At 44.1% G+C, this 15,524-nt stretch overlaps 1 non-coding gene across 1 annotated transcript; it reads right to left on the bottom strand.

Moving 5' to 3' along the window:
* Positions 1 to 9,397: 9,397 nt before the first annotated feature.
* LOC117314006 (U7 small nuclear RNA) lies at positions 9,398 to 9,459 on the bottom strand. Its single transcript, XR_004528697.1, has one exon. It is a non-coding gene; the product is annotated as a U7 small nuclear RNA (small nuclear RNA).
* Positions 9,460 to 15,524: the final 6,065 nt, after the last annotated feature.

Genomic DNA, 15,524 nt, shown 5'->3' with positions numbered 1-15,524 from the left:
AAGATGGAGGTCTCTGGGAGATTTTCGCCGTTTTATATTATGTGGAGCTGGGAGGTCTCTTGTTGACCAGTGTCCTGAAGTTGGCTCTCCCGCCTCAGAGGCAGAGCCCTGACTCCTGGCTGGAGCACCAAGAGCTTTTCATCCACACGGCTCAGAATAAAAGGGAGAAAAAGTAGAGGGAATTAGTAGAAGTATGAGGAAAGAAAGAAGGAAAGGAGGGAAGGAAAGAAGGAAGAAAGAAAGAAGGCAAGAAGGAAAGAAATGAGGGAGGAAGGAAGGAAGGAGGGAAAAAAGGAAAAAAGAAAGAAGATACAGTAAAAATAAAGTATAATAAAGTTATTGAATTAAAAAATTCTTATTTAGAAAAAAAAGGGTCGGATAGAACCTTAGGACAAATGCTGGAAGCAAAGCTATACAGACAAAATCTTACACAGAAGCATACACATACACCCTCACTAAAAGGTAAATGGGGAAAAATCATAAATCTTGCTGTCAGAGCCCCACCTCCTCAATTTGGGATGATTCGTTGTCTAAAGGAGGGGAAGGAAGGAAAGAAAGAAAGAAAGAACGAAGGTAAAGTATAATAACGTTATTAAAATTAAAATTGATTATTAAGAAAAAAATTAAAAAAAACCGTGGATGGATAGAACCCTAGGACAAATGGTGGAAGCAAGACTATACAGACAAGATCTCACACAGAAGCATACACATTCACAAAAAGAGGAATAGGGAGAAAAATCATAGATCTTGCTCCCAAAGTCCACTTCCTTAATTTGGGATGATTCGTTGTCTGTTAAGGTATTCCACAGATGCAGGTGCATCAAGTTGATTGTGGAGCATTAATCCGCTGCTCCTGAGGCTGCTGGGAGAGATTTCCCTTTCACTTCTTTGTTCGCACAGTTCTGGGGGTTCAGCTTTGGATTGGGCCCCGCCTCTGCGTGTAGGTCGCCGGAGGGCGTCTGTTCTTCGCTCAGACAGGACGGGGTTAAAGGAGCGGCTGATTCGGGGGCTCTGGCTCACTCAGGCCGGGGGAGGGAGGGGCACGGAGTGCGGGGGCGGGCCTGCGGCGGCAGAGGCCGGCGTGACGTTGCACCAGCCTGAGGCGCGCCGTGCGTTCTCCCCGGGAAGTTGTCCCTGGATCCCGGGACCCTGGCAGTGGCGGGCTGCACAGGCTCCGGGGAAGGGGGTGTGGAGGGTGACCTGTGCTCGCACACAGGCCCCTCGGTGGCGGCAGCAGCAGTCTTAGCGTCTCCCGCCCGTCTCTGGGGTCCGCGCTTTTAGCCGCGGCTCGCGCCCGTCTCCGGAGTTCCCTCAAGCAGCGTTCTTAAACCCCTCTCCTCACGCACCAGGAAACAACGAGGGAAGAAAAAGTCTCTTGCCTCTTCGGCAGGTCCAGACTTTTCCCCGGACTCCCTCCCGGCCAGCCGTGGCGCACTAACCCCTTCAGGCTATGTTCAAGCCGCCAACCCCAGTCCTCTCCCTGCGCTCCGACCGAAGCCCGAGCCTCAGCTCGCAGCCCCGCCCGCCCCGGCGGGTGAGCAGACAAGTCTCTGCGGCTGGTGAGTGCCGGTCGGCACCGATCCTCTGCGCGGGAATCTCCCCGCTTTGCCTTCCGCACCCGATGCTGTGCTCTCCTCCGCGGCGCCGAAGCTCCCCCCTCCGCCTCCTGCAGTCTCCGCCCGCAAAGGGGCTTCCTAGTGTGTGGAAACTTCCTCCTTCACAGCTCCCTCCCACTGGTGCAGGTGCCGTCCCTATTCTTCTCTGTTTTTTCTTTTTTTCTTTTGCCCTACCCAGGTATGTGGGGAGTTTCTTGCCTTTTGGGAGGTCTGAGGTCTTCTGCCAGCCTTCAGTAGGTGTAATGTAGGAGTTGTTCCATGTGTAGATGTGTTTCTGGTGTATCTGTGGGGAGGAAGGTGATCTCCGCGTCTTACTCTTCCGCCATCTTCAAGGTCCCCTGTTGGTATCATCTTTAATTTCTTTCATCAGTGTCTTACAGTTTTCTGCATACAGGTCTTTTGTCTCCTTAGGTAGGTTTATTCCTAGGTATTTTATTCTTTTTGTTGCAATGGTAAATGGGAGTGTTTCCATAATTTCTCTATCATATTTTTCATCATTAGTGTACAGGAATGCAAGAGATCTCTGTGCATTAATTTTGTATCCTGCTACTTTACCAAATTCATTGATTAGCTCTAGTGGTTTTCTGGTAGCATCTTTAGGATTCTCTATGTGTAGTATCATGTCATCTGCAGACAATGACAATTTTACTTCTTCTTTTCCAATTTGTATTCCTTTTACTTCTCTTTTTCTCTGATTGCCATGGCTAGGACTTCCAAAACTATGTTGAATGACAGTGGTGAGAGTGGATATCCTTGTCTTGTTCCTGATCTTAGAGGAAATGCATTCAGTTTTTCACCATTGAGAATGATGTTTGCTGTGGGTTTGTCATATATGGCCTTTATTATGTTGAGGTAGGTTCCCTCTATGCCCACTTTCTGGAGAGTTTTTTTTTTTTTATCATAAATGGGTGTTGAATTTTGTCAAAAGCTTTTTCTGCATCTGTTAAGATGATCATATGGTTTTTATTCTTCAATTTGTTAATATGGGGTATCACATTGATTTGTGTATGTTGAAGAATCCTTGCATCCCTGGGATAAATCCCACTCGATCGTGGTGTATGATCCTTTTAATGTGTTGTTGGATTTTGTTTGCTAGTATTTTGTTGAGGATTTTTGCATCTATATTCATCACTGATATTGGTCTGTAAATTTCTTTTTTTGTACTATCTTTGGTATCAGGGTGATGGTGGCCTTATAGAACGAATTTGGGAGTGTTCCTTCCTCTGCAATTTTTTTGAAGAGTTTGAGAAGGATGGGTATTAGCTCTTCTCTAAATGTTTGATAGAATTCACCTGTGAAGCCATCTGGTCCTGGACTTGTGTTTGGAAGATTTTTAATCACAGTTTCAATTTCATTACTTGTGATTGGTCTGTTCATATTTCGTTTCTTCCTGGTTCAGTCTGGGAAGGCTATACCTTTTAAGAATTTGTCCATTTCTTCTAGGTTGTCCATTTTATTGGCATAGAGATGCTTGTAGTAGTCTCTTAGGATGCAATTCTACAAATACAAAATACAAATTCTATAAATACAAATTCTACAAATACAAATTCTGTGGTGTCTGTTGTAACTTCTTTTTCATTTCTAATTTTATTGATTTGAGTCCTCTCCCTCTTGATGAGTCTGGCTAATGGTTTATCAATTTTGTTTATCTTCTCAAAGAACCAGCTTTTAGTTTTATTGATCTTTGCTATTGTTTTCTTTCTCTTTTATTTCTGCTCTGATCTTTAGGATTTCTTTGCTTCTGCTAACCTTGGGTTTTGTTTGTTCTTCTTTCTCTAGTTCCTTTAGGTGTAAGGTTAGATTGTTTACTTGAGATTTTTCTTGTTTCTTGAGGTAGGCTTGTATAGCTATAAACTTCCCTCTTAGAATTGCTTTTGCTGCATCCCATAGGTTTTGGATTGTCGTGTTTTCATTGTCATTTGTCTCTAGGTATTTTTTGATTTCCTCTTTGATTTCTTCAGTGATCTCTTGGTTATTTAGTAACATGTTGTTTAGCCTCCATGTGTTTGTGGTTTTTACATTTTTTTCCCTGTAATTCATTTCTAATCTCATAGCATTGTGGTCAGAAAAGATGCTTGATATGATTTCAATTTTCTTAAATTTACTGAGGCTTGATTTGTCACCCAAGACGTGATCTGTCCTGGAGAATGTTCCGTGCGCACTTGAGAAGAAAGTGTAATCTGCTGTTTTTGAATGGAATGTCCTATCAATATCAATTAAATCTCTGGTCTATTGTGTCATTTAAAGCTTCTGTTTCCTTATTTATTTTCATTTTGGATGATCTGTCCATTGGTGTGAGGTGTTAAAGTCCCCCACTATTATTGTGCCACTGTCAATTTCCTTTTTTATAGCTGTTAGCAGTTGCTTTATGTATTGAGGTGCTCCTATGTTGGGTGCATATATATTTATAATTGTTATATCTTCTTCTTGGATTGATCCCTTGATCATTATGTAGTGTTCTTCCTTGTCTCTTGTAACATTCTTTATTGGAAAGTCTATTTTATCTGATATGAGTATAGCTACTCCAGCTTTCTTTTGATTTCCATTTGCATGGAATATCTTTCCATCCCCTCACTTTCAGTCTGTATGTGTCCCTAGGTCTGAAGTGGGTCTCTTGTAGTCAGCATATATATGGGTCTTGTTTTTGTATCCATTCAACAAGCCTGTGTCTTTTGGTTGGAGCATTTAATGCATTCACGTTTAAGGTAATTATTGATAGGTATGTTCTTATGGCCATTTTCTTAATTGTTTTGCGTTTGTTTCTGTAGGTCCTTTTCTTCTCTTGTGTTTCCTACTTAGAGAGGTTCCTTTAAATTTGTTGTAGAGCTGGTTTGGTGGTGCTGAATTCTCTTAGCTTTTGCTTGTCTGTGAAGCTTTTGATTTCTCCATCGAATCTAAATGAGATCCTTGCTGGGTAGAGTAATCTTGGTTGTAGGTTCTTCCCTTTCATCACTTTAAGTATTATCATGCCACTCCCTTCTGGCTTGTAGAGTTTCTGCTGAGAAATCAGCTGTTTAACCTTATGGGAGTTCCCTTGTATGTTATTTGTCATTTTTCCCTTGCTGCTTTCAATAATTTTTCTTTCTTTAATTTTTGCCAGTTTGATTACTATGTGTCTCGGCGTATTTCTCCTTGGGTTTATCCTGTATGGGACTCTCTGCGCTTCTTGGACCTGGGTGGCTATTTCCTTTCCCATGTTAGGGAAGTTTTCAACTATAATCTCTTCATATATTTTCTCGGGTTCTTTCTCTCTCTTCTCCTTCTGGGACCCCTATAATATGAATGTTGTTGCGTTTAATGTTGTCCTAGAGGTCTCTTAGTCTGTCTTCATTTCTTTTCATTCTTTTTACTTTAGTCTGTTCCGCAGCAGTAAATTCCACCATTCTGTCTTCCAGGTCACTTATCTGTTCTTCTGCCTCAGTTATTCTGCTATTGATTCGTTCTAGTGTAGTTTCCATTTCAGTTATTGTATTGTTCATCTGTTTGTTCTTTAATTCTTCTTGGTCTTTGTTAAACTTCTTGCAACTTCTTGATCTTTGCCTCCATTCTTTTTCCGAGCTCCTGGCTCATCTTCACTATCATTATTCTGAGTTCTTTTTCTGGAAGGTTGCCTATCTCCACTTCATTAGGTTTTCTGGGGTTTTATCTTGTTCCTTCTTCTGGTCCATAAGTCTCTGCCTTTTCATTTTGTCTGTCTTTCTGTGAATGTGGTACTGATTCCTCCTTAAGTGTTTGATAGAATTCATGAGTGGAGCCATTTGGTCCAGGGCTTTTCTTTGTGGGAAGTTTTTGATTACTGACTCAGTCTCTTTACTTGTTATAGGTGTATTCAAGTTGTCTATTGCTTGAGTCAGTTTCAGTAGTTTGTTTCTTTCTAGGAATTAGCCCGTCTCATGTCACTTATCTAGTTTGTTGGCATACAATTGCTCATAGTGCTGCCTTATGTTCTTTTTATTTCTGTAAGTTAGGTAGTACTGTTTTCTCTCTCCTGCTATTAGTAATTTGAGTATTTTTTCCTTAATCAGTCTAATTTTTCTAAGAACTAACATTTGGTTTCCTTGATTTTGCTCTACTATTTTTATATTCTCCATTTTACTTATTTCTGCTCTAATCTTTTTTTCATTTCCTTCCTTCTGCTTCCTATGGGTTTAGTATGCTCTTTTTTCTAGTTTAAGGTGTAATGTTATTGACTTAATATCTGTTTACTTTTTAACAGGTGTTATATAATTTATTGAATATGTTTTTCACTTTCATTTATCTCTGAATATTTTCTAATTTCTCTTGTAAAAGTTTATTCTTTAGGAATTTAATCTTTTAATGTCCTCATATATTTTACTTTGCTAAATTTGTTACTGGTATCTAATTTCATTCCATTGTGGTTGAAGGACATAGTTTGTATGACTTCAATCCTTTTAAGTTCAGTTTTAGAATATGACATAAAATTTAGGGAAATAGGAATTAATGTTAAAACTCATTAGACCTTAGCCTTTGTTTAGTACAGGCATTTGTTAAAAAAAAAGTCACCTAAGGACATAATATGGCTCTAAGATCATAAAGTCAACTTTTAGAAAATGTTAGTCTTTCAATCACAGCAAAAAGTAACTTTTAAACCAATGTTCAAATCATCCACTGCCATTTTTACCAAGCAGATATTTGTCTGCATCTTCAGAGACACCATCATAATGTTCCCTGGAGGACAGGGAGTTTTCTGGAATGTTGCCAGCCCTTCCTCTGTTGCCAAGCAGTGAAGCTGTTTATTTTTTTTTATAGAGGGGTGATTTTTTCAAAAATTAATTTTTTTTTTTTGGCTGTGTTGGGTCTTTGTTTCTGTGTGTGGTCTTCCTCTAATTGTGACAAGCGGGGGCTACTCTTTGTCACGGTGCGTGGGCTTCTCATTGCAGTGGCTTCTTTTTTTTTTTAACATCTTTATTGGGGTATAATTGCTTTACAATGGTGTGTTAGTTTCTGCTTTATAACAAAGTGAATCAGTCATACATAAACATATGTTCCCATATGTCTTCCCTCTTGCGTCTCCCTCCCTCCCACCCTCCCTATCCCACCCCTCCAGGCTGTCACAAAGCACCGAGCCAATATCCCTGTGCCATGCGGCTGCTTCCCACTAGCTATCTACCTTACTACGTTTGTTAGTGTGTATATGTCCATGACTCTCTCTCGCCCTGTCACAGCTCACCCTTCCCCCTCCCCATAACCTCAAGTCCGTTCTCTAGGAGGTCTGTGTCTTTATTCCTGCCTTACCCCTAGGTACTTCATGACATTTTTTTTCTTAAATTCCATATATATGTGTTAGCATACGGTATTTGTCTTTTTCTTTCTGACTGACTTCACTCTGTATGACAGACTCTAGGTCTATCCACCTCATTACAAATAGCTCAATTTCGTTTCTTTTTATGGCTGAGTAATATTCCATTGTATATATGTGCCACATGTTCTTTATCCATTCATCTGATGATGGGCACTTAGGTTGTTTCCATCTCCGGGCTATTGTAAATAGAGCTGCAATGAACATTTTGGTACCTGACTCTTTGAATTTTGGTTTTCTCAGGGTATATGCCCAGTAGTGGGATTGCTGGGTCATATGGTAGTTCTATTTGTAGTTTTTTAAGGAACCTCCATACTGTTCTCCATAGTGACTGAACCAATTCACACTCCCACCAGCAGTACAAGAGTGTTCCCTTTTCTCCACAGCCTCTCCAGCATTTATTGTTTCTAGATTTTTTGATGATGGCCATTCTGACTGGTGTGAGGTGATATCTCATTGTAGTTTTGATTTGCATTTCTCTAATGATTAGTGATGTTGAGCATTCTTTCATGTGTTTGTTGGCAGTCTGTATATCTTCTTTGGAGAAATGTGTTTAGGTCTTCTGCCCATTTTTGGATTGGGTTGTTTGTTTTTTTGATATTGAGCTGCATGAGCTGCTTGTAAATTTTGGAGATTAGTCCTTTGTCGGTTGCTTCATTTGCAAATATTTTCTCCCATTCTGAGGGTTGTCTTTTGGTCTTGTTTATGGTTTCCTTTGCTGTGCAAAAGCTTTGAAGTTTCGTTAGGTCCCATTTGTTTGTTTTTGTTTTTATTTCCATTACTCTAGGAGGTGGGTCAGAAAGGACCTTGCTGTGATTTATGTCATAGAGTGTTCTGCCTATGTTTTCCTCTAAGAGTTTGATAGTTTCTGGCCTTACATTTAGGTCTTTAATCCATTTTGAGCTTATTTTTGTGTATGGTGTTAGGGAGTGATCTAATCTCATACTTTTACATGTACCTGTCCAGTTTTCCCAGCAGCAGTGGCTTCTCTTGTGGAGCACGGGCTCTAGGCACGTGGGCTCAGTAGTTGTGGCTCATGGGCTCTAGAGCGCAGGCTCAGTAGTTGTGGCACATGGGCTTAGTTCCTTCATGGCATGTGGGATCTTGCCGGACCAGGGCTCGAACCCGTGTCCCCTGCATTGGCAGGTGGATTCTTAACCACGGTGCCACCAGGGAAGCCCCGAGGGGTGATATTTTATTTTCATTTCTTAAATTGAGGTATAGTTGATTTACAGTATTATATAAGTTTCATGTATATGACATAGTTATTCACAAATTTTAAACCTTTAAATAACTTCACTTATAGTTATTATAAAATATTGGCTATATTCCCTGCACTGTACAATATATCCTTGTAGTTTATTTTATACAGAGTTTGTGCCTCTTAATCCCCTACCCCTATCTTGCCCCTCTTCCCACTGGTAACCACTAGTTCTCTACATGTGTGAGTTTGTTTCTTTTGTTATATTAACTAATTTGTTTTATTTTTTAGATTCCACATATAAGTGATATCCTATAGCATTTGTCTTTCTGTCTTATTTCACTAAGCATAATGACCTCCAAGTTGTTGCAAATGGCAAAATTTCATTCTTTTTATGGCTGAGTAGTATTCCATTATATGCTGCTACCACATGTTTATCCATTCATCTGCTGATGGACACTTAAGTTGCTTTCATATCTTGGCTATTATAAACAATACTGCTGTGAACATTGGAGTGCATGTGTCTTTTCCAGTTAGTGTTTTCATTTTCTTTGGATCTATACCCAGGAGTGGAATTGCTAGATCATATGGTGGTTCTATTTTTAGTTATTTGAGGAACCTCCATACTTTTTTCTGTGGTGGCTGTACCAATTTACATTCCCACCAGCAGTGTACCAGGGTTCCCTTTTTCCACATCTTCACCAACATTTGTTATTAGTCTTTTTTTATTTTTGGTTGTGCCACGCGGCATATGAGATCTTAGTTCCCTGACCAAGGATTGTGCCCTCTGCAGTGGAAGTGTGGAGTCTTAACCACTGGACTGCCAGGGAAATCCCTTAATGGTCTTTTTGATGATAGCCATTCTGACAGGTGTGAGATAGCTCATTATGGTTTTGATTTGCATTTTTCTGATTGACAATATTGAGCATTTTATGTGCCTGTTGGTCATCTGTATGTGTTGGAAAAATGTCTACTCAGGTCTTCTGCCTATGTTTTAAGTTCATATATATATATATATATATATATATTTTGTGTGTGTGGTACACGGGCCTCTCACTGTTGTGGCCTCTCCCGTTGCGGAGCACAGGCTCCGGACGCGCAGGCTCAGTGGCCATGGCTCACGGGCCCAGCCACTCTGCGGCATGTGGGATCTTCCCGGACCGGGGCATGAACCCGTGTCCCCTGCATCGGCAGGCGGACACTCAACCATCTGCACCACCAGGGAAGCCCATACTTTTCTGATGCTTTTCTTTTTCCCCCTTGGGTTTCCCAGTGTGGACCAGGAAACCTGCTTGACATCTTCTAAAAGAGCTGTAACGCTCTGTTGCTTATTTGTGTCAGAAGCGAACTAGGCCTTTCACAGGTGTAATTTCTTATTTTGCGGGAAAACACTATGTTCCTCATCATTAGGCCAAACCCGGGCACGAACCATATGCTGGACCATTTCCACGGCCACCACACGTCCGGACAGCCTTCCTGCATTGGAGGGGATGGGCCTGGGTACAGCAGGGAGAGAGCCAGGCGGTACCCGTTCCCGGCCCCACCTGCATGCTGCAAGCGTGGGGTGCCGGTGGGAACAGGCGTGATGTCCTCGGGACAGAGCCAAGCCAGAGACATCCTTGTGCAAACAGATTGAGGGTGGAGAAGAATCTGTTTACGCTGACCTGGAGCTCCAGGGGCCGTGTGGACTGGGAAAGGCGTGAAACCGCGGGTAATGAGTCAAACCCATTTCACCTGCCGCCGTTGCTAATCAAGGTCGCTTGAAGACTTGCGTGTTCTCCACGCAGCACGTAGCCTAAAAAAAAACGATGTTGGCCTGAGTTGTTTTCCAGAATCTTGGAGTCACCTGTGTCTAGTTTGAGCTCAGCTGGTTAAGGCTGGATGGGACCACCGGCCCTCCACGTGGGCATGCGCGAGTGTCCGCTCGGACCTCTTGAACGTGCAGAGGCCTGGAGCTTAGTTACGCCTGCGCAGAACCTCGGTTCCGCAGCTTTTTCCAATCACCTTTCCCCACGCTCCCCGCCCTCTACCGCCCGGGCTTCTTTATTCCGCATCCCATAAATACCCCAGCCGCTAGCCTTTCGGGAGGCGCGTTTGAGGTTTGTCCTGCGGCGTCCTCGCTCGGCTGCTGTGTGAGTGACTCCTCGCTTTGCTGCAGGCCTCGGCGCCTCAGCGTCTTGCCTTGCTGCGCCTCGGGCCAGACGGACTTGGTGCAGTAATGGGGGCAGATGGAGGAAAAGGTCTAGCAAGCGGAGGGGCAGAGCGGACGGGATTGAAGCTCCGGGGGAGAAGGGAATGGACATCCTGTTAGCAGCTAAGTGATGCAGGAGCGAGAGGCAGGTTGCAGCGGCGGCTCCTAGCGTCCTCTTGCTGCGGTTGGTTGTTTGGGTGCCAGAACCGGCCGGGAGCCCCACGCGGCCGGGAGCCTGCCGGGAAAGGAGGGGAGGGTTGCCGCCACGTGGGCAGAGGCTGGTCGGGCTGGCCTGCAGGTAGGGCTGTTCTGGGGGAGACTCCCGGCAGGTGGCCCCGCACCAGCCTTTCACCTGCATCTCTCTCTTGTTTCTGTCGCTCTCCGGGAATTGAGAATTTTAAACACGCCACGCAAGGCCCAACCTACAAAGAGAAAGTACGTATTTGCCCGCTGGGCTCGGAAGTGGTATGAGACGTGGTTGCAAATCTTATTTGTGATAAAAAGCGCATCGGTGGCTTCTGGGGGAGAGGTAGGGTGGGGAGGGGCAGGAGGGTGGGTTACAAGGAGGCTCGAGGAAACTTTACGGTGATGGAGACGGTCACAGTTGATTAAGGTGATGATGTCCCCGGCGTACATGCTAAGGGAAATATGTCAGAGAAAGACGAATACTGTATGATCTCACTTATTTGTGGAATCTAAAAGAAAAACAACAAACCAAAGCTGGTGTGAAAACGTATCAAGTCGTACACTTGAAACGTGCCGTTTATTGCGTGTCAATTACCCATTGAAGCTGTTAAACCTCCTAACACAGGTGTGGGTAGTTTGCGATGAAGTGGTTCAAGTTACACTTCAGTCACTGGGGTACACGCTTTTCTCCCCAAACTTGCTCCCTTCCAGGAGCTGTAGGTTCTTCCAAGTGTCCTGGTCACAAGAGACCAACACCTAGAGGCTGATTCAGGAGCTTCCGTGTGATTGCTGACACCTGCCGACACCGCTTTGATGTGTTAGGATTCCAGGAAGGTCCGAGCCAAGGCGAGGCCTTGCCGGACGTACATGGTAGGAAAGACACAATCCCGCGTCTCCCGCGCACCTCCAGCTACTACGCACGCAGTCGCCGGAGCCTGTGGCTTGAACTTTAAAATCTGCAGCGCCCACGACCAGCATTTCCGTCCTCCTCACAGGTAATGGGATGGTCTTTCCTGCTTCCTGGGAAAATTGGAAATTGAGAGATGGGGGATGGGAGTGAAAACGCTATGGAACGAAGCACACCTGAGTCCCTGGGCAGCTGAGGGCTGGTGCTGCTGTGCTAACCACACACTTTGACTGAATAAGAATTGCAGGTCATTTCTCCTCCAAACTGTGTTTATATGATAGTTTCTCACTGCAGGGTGCTGTAAACTCCAGAGTAATAAAGCTTTCTAGTAACAAAGGAAGTGGTAACTGTCGCAACTAACAGACTGCTCCTAACAAAAATTTACAGCAAAGTGTAAATCAACGGATTTTTTTCATTTTACCCAAATCGTGTGGGTCTAGGAGAGTGCTTGGGAGGGTCCCTGATGGGCTGACCTGCTGCCATGGGGGGTTTGCCCCAGTCTATTTGAGCTGTGCTCTCCATCTTTCTGTTGATTAACAGTTGCTACCAGGCAGCCGGCCCAGGCCTTTGGCAAAGGCTCAGAGGCAGGCAGACGGGTCCCCATGTCAGGATCAGAGCCTCATCAGCGCAGCCCTCAACCATCTGAGCTTCACCCCCAGAGCAAAAGGAGGGAGAATGCTGAGCCCCCAAGCAAGAGGCTAGAAAGGTCCCCCCCATCCCCAAACACCCAGCGGTGGACTCCAGGTGACCAAGGGCCTGAGGTGTGAACTGTCTGCTTCACAGTGAAATCTGAAAAGGTTACGTGGTATGCTAGTGGCTCATGCCCCAAATGAGGACGTCTAGCCCAGCAAACTGGAGGCCGTTCTAAGGAAGGACCCACTGGAGCCGTGAGTAGGAACGAGGCTGGAACTCGTATTTCTGAGGGCATGGGTTTCCAAATATTCAGGCAGGTGCCCTTTGGGAATCTGGGTGACGTTTCTCAAGATGGGGACAAAAGGGGCATTCCACCAGCAGGTGTATTTTATAAGTACAGGTTATATACACACTCCTGTAAAATTGAAACCACTTAACGCTAATTTGAGAAGTTTCTCAGTGGCACCTACTAGAGATAACAAGTGACAGCAAAACCAAAAGGTCGTATGTTCTGTGCTTTTGTTTTGGGTTTTTGTGGCTGCACTGCGTGGCATGTGGGATCTTAGTTCCCTGCCCAGGGATTGAACCACAGCCCTTGGTAGTGAAAGCATGGAGTCCTAGCCACTGGAGCGCCGGGGAATTCCCTTGTGCATTTGTAACTATTCCTCACCCCCCAAATCGCCTTGGTTCTTGGTTTGGGTAATGGGTGTGAGATGCCAGGCTGGAGTCAGGAGGGAGGGTGCATATTCCAAATGAGCTTGGTTCCTGAGTTTAAGGCGGTGAGTAGCAGAAGTTTATGTAACAAAAGATCTAAAAACTGGACTGGCTCATGAGCTCTTGAGAGCAAGGACACCTGTAACGGCATATGAGTAACACATGTACAAACGCTTTTAAATTCAAGAGGCAACATCACGTTCACATCTGTTTCCAGGTAAAATGAAGTCTAGTTCTCAGCTGCTTGTTTGCAGAGGGCGTGAAAGTGCAGGTGCTCCTGGCTCCTTCCCCAGCTACATGCACCTGGCCCCTGGGGTGTGCGGAGCCCAGGGGACAGTGTGGGGCAGAGGACCCTGGGGTGTCTGGAGCCCAGGGGACAGTGCGGGGCAGAGCTACGCTCCTGGGTGTGATTTGGTTGCTGTCAAATACCTGCTCCTAACCCTTACTAGGGGGTGACCTTAGGGAAATCACGTAACCTCCCTAAGCCTGTTTTCTCACCTGAAAAATGGAATAGGTTGATTCTAATATAATTAGAGATGGCTGAATGATTCCTACTGTAAGTAGTAAACACTCATTATGTGAATATACACTATATCACTGTCACTGATAACATCTCGAGTTGCACCAACGTCCGTCGTACAGGCATAAAACCATCTATGTATCCAGTCCCTTATAAAGTGATGTGTGGTTTTTGTTTTTTTCTGTTTGTTTTTGGGGTTTTTTTTGGCCGTGCAGCATGGCTTGCGGGATCTTAATTCCCCGACTAGGGATCAAACCTGTGCCCCGTGCAGTGGAAGCACCGAGTCCTAACTACTGGACCGCCTGGGAATTCCCCAAAGTGATGTTAAAATGCAGAGAATAAACAGGGCCTCTCTCCTCACTGGCTCCAGTGGTGAACGACCCTCAGGTCCCTGGTTCGTGGGTGGCTCTTCAGGGCCACCACAGCTCGGCAGCAGGCTGCCCCAGAGTGAGCAGGGAGAGGCAGGAAGAGCAAGTCCCAGTATCTCAGTCTGATCTCAGGAGCGACAACCTGTCACTTCTGCCGTTTTCCACTTGTCTTAAAAAGTCGTTGGGTCCAGTTGCCTCGGAAGAGGAGGGTGCGAGTCCCCAGAGGCGCGATCAGTAGGAGGAAATTGAGAAGTTTCCGTATTCACACTTAGAAACTCGAAAAAATAAAACACAAAACCAGTTACGTGACTGAATATCCCACCTCCGTTGAAGACGCAAGAAGGTCAGATGCTATCCGTTGCGGAGACGTGCCAACATCTCCCTTGATGGTTTTGCACTTGTCTGTTTTCTGGAGTAGCAACGTCAGTTTTTGCTTTATGTGTTGAGGATAGATGAGTAGGTACACACTTGGAATTGTTTCCTTTTAGTAGAACTCAGCTGTCATTCCGCAGTAAAGCTTTTTTTCTAACATGCTTTTTTAACAGATATTTTGGTGTTAATGCGGCTACACCAGTTGTTTTGGGGTTTTGGGTTAGTATTTACACAGTATATATTTTCCACTTTACCTTCAACTCTTCAGTTGTAGATGTTTGTAAAGAGCATGTACGTATGTCTAGACTTCTTCACACAAGCATTTAGGCTCCCTTCACTTAACATATTGATACTTTGAGCTAAAAGCCACGTCAACTATGTTTATTATTTGTCCATTTTCATTATTTTGGATCAATTAAATATTTTCCCACTTTTTCCCTATGTTGAAAGGATGTGTACATTTTAAAAAAGAGAGGGCTTCCCTGGTGGTGCAGTGGTTGAGGGTCCGCCTGCCGCTTCAGGGGACACGGGTTCGTGCCCCGGTCCGGGAGGATCCCACATGCTGTGGAGCGGCTGGGCCCGTGAGCCATGGCCGCTGAGCCTGCGTGTCTGGAGCCTGTGTTCTGCAACGGGAGAGGCCACAGCAGGGAGAGGCCTGCGTACTGCAAAAAATAAATAAAAATAAATAAAATAAAAAATGGAGAATCCAAATACCATAAAATTAACTATTTTAAAGTGTAATATTCAATGGTTTTTAGTGTATTCATAAGGTTGTGCAAAAATCGCTAATTTCAGAACGTTTGCACTCCCCAGTTAAAACCCTGTACTTGCTAGTAGTCACCCCTCTTGCTCTCGCCTGCCTCAGTCCCTGGCAACTACCAATCTTCTGTCTGTTTCTATGGACTTGTCTGTTCGGGCATCTCATCTAAGTGGAGTCATGCAACACGTGGCCTCTTGTGTCTGCTTTTTCCATTTGGCATGATGCTTTTGAGGCTCAGCCACATCGTGGCGTGTATCAATACTTCATTCCTTTTTATTGCCAACTAGCTTTCTATTACTTGGCTATACCGATTCTGTTTATCCATTCATCTGTTAATGGATATCTCAGTTGTTTCTACTTTTTGACTAATCAATAATGGTGCTAAGAACATTTGTGAACAAGTATTTGAGTATTTGTTTTTAGTTTTCTTGGTTATATAATTGGGAATGGAATTGCAGAATTATATAGTAACTGTGTTTAACTTTTTTTGTGGAACTATCGAGGTATTTTTCCACAGTGGCTGCACCATTTTATATTCCTGCGAGCAGTATAGGTTTCCAGTTTTTCCACATTTTCATCAATGTTGAGTATTTTCCATTATAGCCATCCTAGTATATTGAAGCGGTATGTGATTATGGTTTTTTTAAAAGATGTTTATTTGGCTGTGCTGGGTCTTTAGTTGCAGCATGCAGGATCTTTGGTTGTGACACGCAGATCTAGTTTCCTGACCACGGAT

The sequence above is a fragment of the Tursiops truncatus genome, chromosome 10, assembly GCF_011762595.2.
Source record: "Tursiops truncatus isolate mTurTru1 chromosome 10, mTurTru1.mat.Y, whole genome shotgun sequence".
NCBI classification, from domain to species: domain Eukaryota; kingdom Metazoa; phylum Chordata; class Mammalia; order Artiodactyla; family Delphinidae; genus Tursiops; species Tursiops truncatus.
This window is presented reverse-complemented; position numbering and strand designations above follow the sequence as displayed.